Below are 7727 nucleotides of genomic sequence, written 5' to 3' on the forward strand. Positions count from 1 at the left end.
ATCCAATTATGTTATTATTGTTGAGGGAACTTGCACTAGCGAAAGTATGAACCCTAGGCCTTGTTTCAGAACATTGCAAAACCATTTACGTTCACTTTTATCATTAGTTACCTTGCTGTTTTTATATTTTCAGATTACAAAAACCTATATCTACCATCCATATACCACTTGTATCACCATCTCTTCACCGAACTAGTGCACCTATACAATTTACCATTGTATTGGGTGTGTTGGGGACACAAGAGACTCTTCGTTATTTGGTTGCAGGGTTGCTTGAGAGAGACCATCTTCATCCTATGCCTCCTACGGATTGATAAACCATAGTTCATCCACTTGAGGGAAATTTGCTACTGTCCTACAAACCTCTGCACTTGGAGGCCCAACAATGTCTGCAAGAAGAAGGTTGTGTAGTAGACATCAGCCTCCAGCTGCGAACTGGGGGAAGAGTTTTGGTAGATCTAGGGCTCTCTGGTCAAGGAGGAGAGATGGGATCTGGAGCAAGATGAAAGGAAGGCAATGAAACCTCTACAGCAGGCACCAGCCTTTTTGACAGCCAGGAACGGTTGATGAGGTAGTGTGGGGAAGCGGAGGCACCCACGTCCCATCAATCGCCACGCATCGACCAAGCCCGCAGGCGATTGGGGCCTGTGGCGCTCCGCACTTGCCCTTTGGCTTTGCCTTGAAGCCAAGTTCGAGTGCGCCTTGGGCTCGGGGGCTACTGTCGGCATCCTGGGAACGGGGGTACCTAGATTGGCTTGCCTTCGGCCCACGGCGTGGCTCCATCGGCTGTCCAGTACGGCCCGGTATCAGCAACGACAACCCAAGACCCTCGCGAGGGGCCAAGACTTCCTAGGGGGCGGCCTCACTAGGCTGGCTGCCGAGGAGCGGAGATATCAATGCAAGGTGCACCTCGCGAGGTTCACATGACGTGAGCCATGACGACCATGGCCAGGCGGGTGCCAGCGGGCGCAATGTACCAGTTCCCTCTTTCGTGCCAAGGAGGCAATCGCAGGCGCAGAGTCCCGCGGAATCAAGCAAAGGTTTCCATATTGGTGCAACGAGACCAAGACCGCCACGACGATAGGATGGAGGTCATTGTGGAGCCCACTGCAGCGTCACCACCAGAGCCTTTGTAGGAGAAGACTAATTTTGTCAGGATAACTTGTACTAGTTGTCTCCCTTTGAATTTGGCTGTTGTGGGATCCTCCCCGCCTCATTTTGGAAGAGGACAAAGGCCATTATAAATAGGACTTAGCCACCCCCATATAGGGGACAGATCATTCAGACCATCCTCACACCCACTAGCTCATCGAGCTCAAGAACACCTCACCTCCTGAGGCCATTCATCCACTGTACTAGTTCATCCTCAGCCCCTCGAGGCAACCCTCCACAAAGCTGGAGTAGGGTATTACACTGCAAGGTGGCCCGAACCAGGATAAACTATGACGTGTCTCTTGTCCCTTGGGTTCGTCGAGCTAGGTTGTGGAATCGTTGGGCCGACAGTTTGGGAAGAGGGAGTTCTTCATACACACCCCAGTGTTCAAACCTCTCAAGGGTCTGCAGAACCTTGAATCCGACACTCACTGGCAAGTTTGAAATCATAATTGAGTTATTTAATGGCCCAATATGCCTTATGTTCTAGCTCAAGAGGCAAGTGACACGCTTTTCCATAAACCATTTTATACGGAGACATACCATAGGGTTCTTATAAGCAGTTCTATAAGCCCATAATGCATCATCAAGTTTCTTAGACCAATTATTTCTAGATATATTAACAGTCTTTTGCAAAATTAATTTAATATCTCTATTTCTCAATTCTAATTCACCACTAGACCGAGGATGATATGGAGATGCAATTCTATGATTAACATCATACTTAGCAAGCATTTTACGGAAGGAACCATGAATAAAATATGAACCACCATCAGTCATTAAATATCTAGGGACTCCAAACCTAGGAAAAATAACTTCTTTAAGCATCGAAGTGTAATGATCGACACTACTAGATGGAATAGCTTCTGCCCACTTAGTAACGTAATCAACAACAACTGTAATACGTGTATACCCATTAGAGGAAGGAAAAGGTCCCATATAATCAAAGCCCCAAACATCAAATGGTTCAATAACAAGTGAATAGTTCATAGGCATTTCCTGACGTCCACTAATGTTACCAATTATTTGACATTGATCACAAGACAAGACAAACTTACAAGAATCATTAAAGAGAGTAGGCCAATAGAAATCGGATTGTAATACCTTATGTGTAGTTCTATCTCCAGCGTGCTGTCCTCCGTAAGACTCGGAGTGGAACTTGCGTAGGATCTATTCCTGTTCATGCTCAGGTACACAATGTCTAATAACACCATATACTCCTTCTTTATAAAGGTGTGGGTCATCCCAAAAGTAATGAATCATAGAAAACCTTTTTCGTTTGCTGGTATGTGAAACTAGGTGGTATAAATTTAGCAACAATACAGGTAGCTTAATAAGCATGCCATGGAGTATTATGAAATGCGTTTATTACATTTAATTTTTCATCAGGAAAGCTACCGTCAATAGGTAGTGGGTCATCCAGAACATTTTCTAACCTAGACAAGTTGTCTGCAATGGGGTTCTCAGCCCCCTTTCTATCAGTAATAATACGAAAATCAAATTCTTGCAGCAAGAGAACCCATCTAATAAGTCTAGGCTTAGCATCTTTCTTTTCCATAAGATATTTAATAGCAGCATGATCAGGGTGAACAATTACTTTGGAATCAACAATATAAGGTCTGAACTTATCACATGCAAATACAACTACTAAAAATTCTTTTTTGGTGGGAGCATAATTTCTCTGGGCACTATCTAGAGTTTTACTAGCATACTAGATAACATTTACTTTCTTATCAACTCTTTCTCCTAGAATAGCACCAACAGCATAATCACTAGCATCATACATAATTTCAAAGGGTAAGTTCTAATCAGGTGGCTGAACAATAGGTGCAGAAATCAAGGATTTCTTAAGTATTTCAAATGCTTCTACACAATCATCATAAAAAACAAAGGGAACAACTTTTTGTAAGAGATTAGTGAGAGGCCTAGAAATTTTATACAAGTCTTTAATAAACCTCCTATAGAGATCAGCATGACCAAGGAAACTTCTTATACCTTTGATATCTTAGGACACGACATCTTTTCAATAGCATGTACTTTAGCTTTATCAACTTCAATACCTCTTTCAGAAACTTTATGACCCAAGACAATACCTTCATTAACCATAAAGTGGCACTTTTCCCAATTCAAGACAAGATTAGTTTCTTCACATCTCTAGAAAACTAGGTCAAGGTTGCTTACACAATCATCAAAACAAGTTCCGTAAACTAATAAATCATCCGTGAAGACATGAACAATCTTTTCACAGAAATCAGAGAATATAGCAGTCATACATCTTTGAAAGTTAGCAGGTGCATTGCATAAACCAAAAGGAATACGTCTATAAGCAAAAGTACCAAAAGGGCTATTAGAGGTAGCATAATTTCTGGTTTTCTCTTGATCCTCTTTTGAGACAAGTATTTGAGAGAAACCAGAATAACCATCTAGAAAGCAAAAATGTGTATGTTTGGATAATCTTTCTAGCATTTGATCAATAAAAGGTAAAGGGTAAGGATATTTTCTAGTAGCTTTATTTAATTTGCGGAAATCAATTACCATTCTATAACCTGTAACAATTCTTTGAGGAATCAATTCATTCTTATCATTAGTAACAACAATAATACCTCCCTTCTTAGGGACACAATGAACATGATTTACCCATTGACTATCAACAATAGGATAAATTATACCTGCCTCCTGAAGCTTTAGTATTTCATTTATTACCACTGCTTTCATCTTAGGATTTAACCGTCGTTGATGATCAACAACCGGTTTATTATCTTTCTCCAATTTAATTTTGTGCTGACATAGAGTGGGACTAATGCCTTAAGATCATCAAGAGTATATCCAGTAGCGGCATGGTGCTTCTTCAGAGTTTCCAAGAATTTCTTTTCTTCATGCTCTGAAAGGTTAGCACTAATAATAACAGGATATATCTTCTTTTCATCAAGATAAGCATATTTTATAGTATCAGGTAATTGTTTAAGCTCAAACACGGGATCACCCTTAGGTGGAGGAGGATCCCCAAGGATTTGAACTGGCAAATTGTGTTTCAAAATAGTTCCTTGATTAAAGAATACTTCATCTATTTCCCTTCTTTCATTCATAAACATACCATTTTCATGGTCTAGCAAATATTGTTCTAAGGGGTCGGCAGGAGGCACGTCAATAGAAGCAAGACCAATAATTTCATCCTTGCTAGGCAATTATTTATCATGGGGTTGTCTATGAAAGTTAGAGAAATTAGAATCATGAGACATATCCCCTAAACCAATAATAATTTTATCTTTCTCATAGTCTATCTTAGCATTAACAGTATTCAAGAAAGGTCTACCAAATATAATGGGACAAAAATTATCTCATGGGGAACCAAGAACAAGAAAATCAGTGGGATATTTTATCTTCCCACACAAGACTTCAACATCTCAAGCTTAATAGTAACATCAATTTCTTCTATCTCAGCAGGTGCAATATCATTCATAATTTCTTTATATAAGCTATCATAAATTGCACTCACACTAGCACCCACATCACATAAGCCATGATAACAATGATCTCCTATTTTAACAGAAACAACAGGCATGGCAACAAGATGTCTATGCTTAACTTTAGTATCGGGTATAGCAATCCTAGCAGCTTCATCACAGAAATAAATAACATGCCCATCAATATTATCAACTAAGAGATCTTTAAACATTGTAGTACTAGGTTCAACTTTAATTTGTTCAGAGGGTTTGGGTGTTCTAATATTACTTTCGTTAACCACAGTTGAAGCTTTAGCATGATCCTTTATTCTAATTGGAAAAGGTGGTTTCTCAATGTAAGTAGTAGTAACAATAGGATCAACATAATAAAAAATAGTTTCTCTATCGGTGTCAAAACCGGCGGATCTCGGGTAGGGGGTCCCGAACTCTGCGTCTAAGGCGGATGGTAACAGGAGGCAGGGAACACGATGTTTTACCCAGGTTCGGTCCATCTTGATTTGATCTACCACGAGATCGGAGAGGCTAAACCCTAGAAACTAGCCTATGGTATGATTGTATGTTGTCCTACGGACTAAAACCCTCCGGTTTATATAGACGCCGGAGGGGGCTAGGGTTACACAAGGTCGGTTACAAAGGAGGAGATATACATATCCGTATTGCCTACCTTGCCTTCCACTCAAAGTAGAGTCCTATCCGGACACGGGGCGAAGTCTTCAATCTTGTATCTTCATAGTCCAACAGTCCGGCAAAGGATATAATCCGGCTGTCCGGATACCCCCTAATCCAGGACTCCCTCATTCTCCTTCAACTATAATAGGTTCAACTACATTAAATTCAATGGGAGGATGATATTGAAACCACTTCTCCTTCGGGAGATCTACATGAGTAGCAAAAGATTCATAGAAAGAAGCTACTATCTCAGTGTCAAGTCCATATTTAGTTCTGAAATCACGAAAAGCATGGGTATCCATAAAAGATTTAACACAATCAAACTTAAGGTTTATACCTGACTCTTTACCTTCGTCGAGATCCAAATCTTCAAAGTTGTGTTTAATTCTTTCCAATAAATCCCATTTCAATTCAATGTCCTTCTTCATATAGGAGCCAGTACAAGAAGTATCGAGCATGGATTGATCATTATGAGAAAGCCGAGCATAAAAATTTTGAATAATAATTTCTCTTGAGAGCGCATGATTAGGGCATGAATATAACATTGACTTAAACCTCCCCCAAGCTTGAGCGATACTTTCTCCTTCATGAGGCCAAAAAAATATAATTCCGATCACGATGAACCAGATGCATAGGGTAAAACTTCTGATGAAATTTCAATCTCAATCGATTGTAGTTCCATGATCCAATGTCATCCAATAGCCTATACCATGTCAATGCCTTTACCTTCAAAGATAAAGAGAAGACCTTCTTCTTGACAACATCCTCGGGCATACCTGCAAACTTGAATAATCCACAAACTTCATCCACATAGATTAGGTGCATATCGGGATGTAATGTTTCATCTCCTGCATAAGGATTAGCTAGCAATTTATCTATCATACCCGAAGGAATTTCATAATAAATATTTTCAGTAGGTGAAGTAGGTTGAGGAGCAACTAATTGTGGCTTTGTTCGAGGTGAAGATACCCCTAACAAACCGCTCAAAGGATTATTTTCCATAGTAACAAGTGATAGTAAATTTCAGCACACTATATAAATGTTTCCTTACAAAATTTCACTTACCAAAGGCGCTTCACTCCCCAACAACGGTGCCAGAAAAGAGTCTTGATGACCCACAAGTATAGGGGATCTATCATAGTCCTTTTGATAAGTCAGAGTGTCGAACACAACGAGGAGCAGAAGGAAATGACAAGTGGTTTTCAGCAAGGTATTCTCTGTAAGCACTGAAATTATTGGTAACAGGTAGTTTTGTGATAAGAAAATTCGTAACGGGTAACAAGTAAATAAAGTAAATAAGGTGCAGCAAGGTGGCCCAATCCTTTTTGTAGCAAAGGACAAGCCTGAACGTACTCTTATATAAAGCAAAGCACTCCCGAGGACATATGGGAATTGTTGTCAAGTTAGTTTTCATCATGCTCATACGATTCATGTTCGTTACTTTGATAATTTGACATGTGGGTGGACCGGTGCTTGGGTACTTCTCTTCCTTTGACAAGCCTCCCACTTGAGATTAACCCCTCTCGCAAGCATCCCCAACTACGAAAAGAAGAATTAAGGGAAACCTAACCATAGCATGAAACATATGGATCCAAATCAGCCCCTTACGAAGCAACGCATAAAGTAGGGTTTAAGCTTCTATCACTCTAGCAACCCATCATCTACTTATTACATCCCAATGCCTTCGCCTAGGCCCAAATAATGGTGAAGTGTCATGTAGTCGACGTACACATAATACCACTAGAGGAGAGACAACATACAACTCATCAAAATATCGAATGAATACAAAATTCACATGATTACTTATAACAAGACTTCTCCCATGTCCTCGGGAACAAACATAACTACTCACAAAGAATTTTCATAATCATAATCAGAGGAGTATTAATTATCATTAAGGATCAGAAAATAAAATCTTCCACCGGATAAACCAACTAGCATCAACTATAAGGGGTAATCAACACTACTAGCAACCCACAGGTACCAATCCGAGGTTTTGGTACCAAGATCGAATACAAGAGATGAACTAGGTTTTGAGAGGAGATGGTGCTGGTTAATATGTTGATGGAGATTGACCACCTCTTTATAAGAGGATCGATGGTGATGATGATGGCGATGATTTTCCCCTCCCGGAGGGATGTTTCCCCGGTAGAACAGCTCCGTCAGAGCCCTAGATTGGTTCTGCCCAGGTTCCGCATCGAGATGGCGGAGCTTCGTCCCGAAAGCTTCGTTCTGTTTTTTTCCAGGTTTAAACACACCATATAGCCAAAGATGCGCACTGGAGGCCAGCCAGGGCGCCCATAAGGTCGGGGGCATGCCCAGGGGGTAGGGCACGCCCTCCACCCTTCTAGCTAGCTGGTGGCCCCCCTATGGTACTTACTTCGCCCAATATTTTTTATATATTACAAAAATAAGCTCCGTGAAGTTTCAGGACTTTTGAAG

The sequence above is a fragment of the Triticum aestivum genome, chromosome 7A (genome assembly GCF_018294505.1).
Source record: "Triticum aestivum cultivar Chinese Spring chromosome 7A, IWGSC CS RefSeq v2.1, whole genome shotgun sequence".
Lineage (NCBI taxonomy): Eukaryota > Viridiplantae > Streptophyta > Magnoliopsida > Poales > Poaceae > Triticum > Triticum aestivum.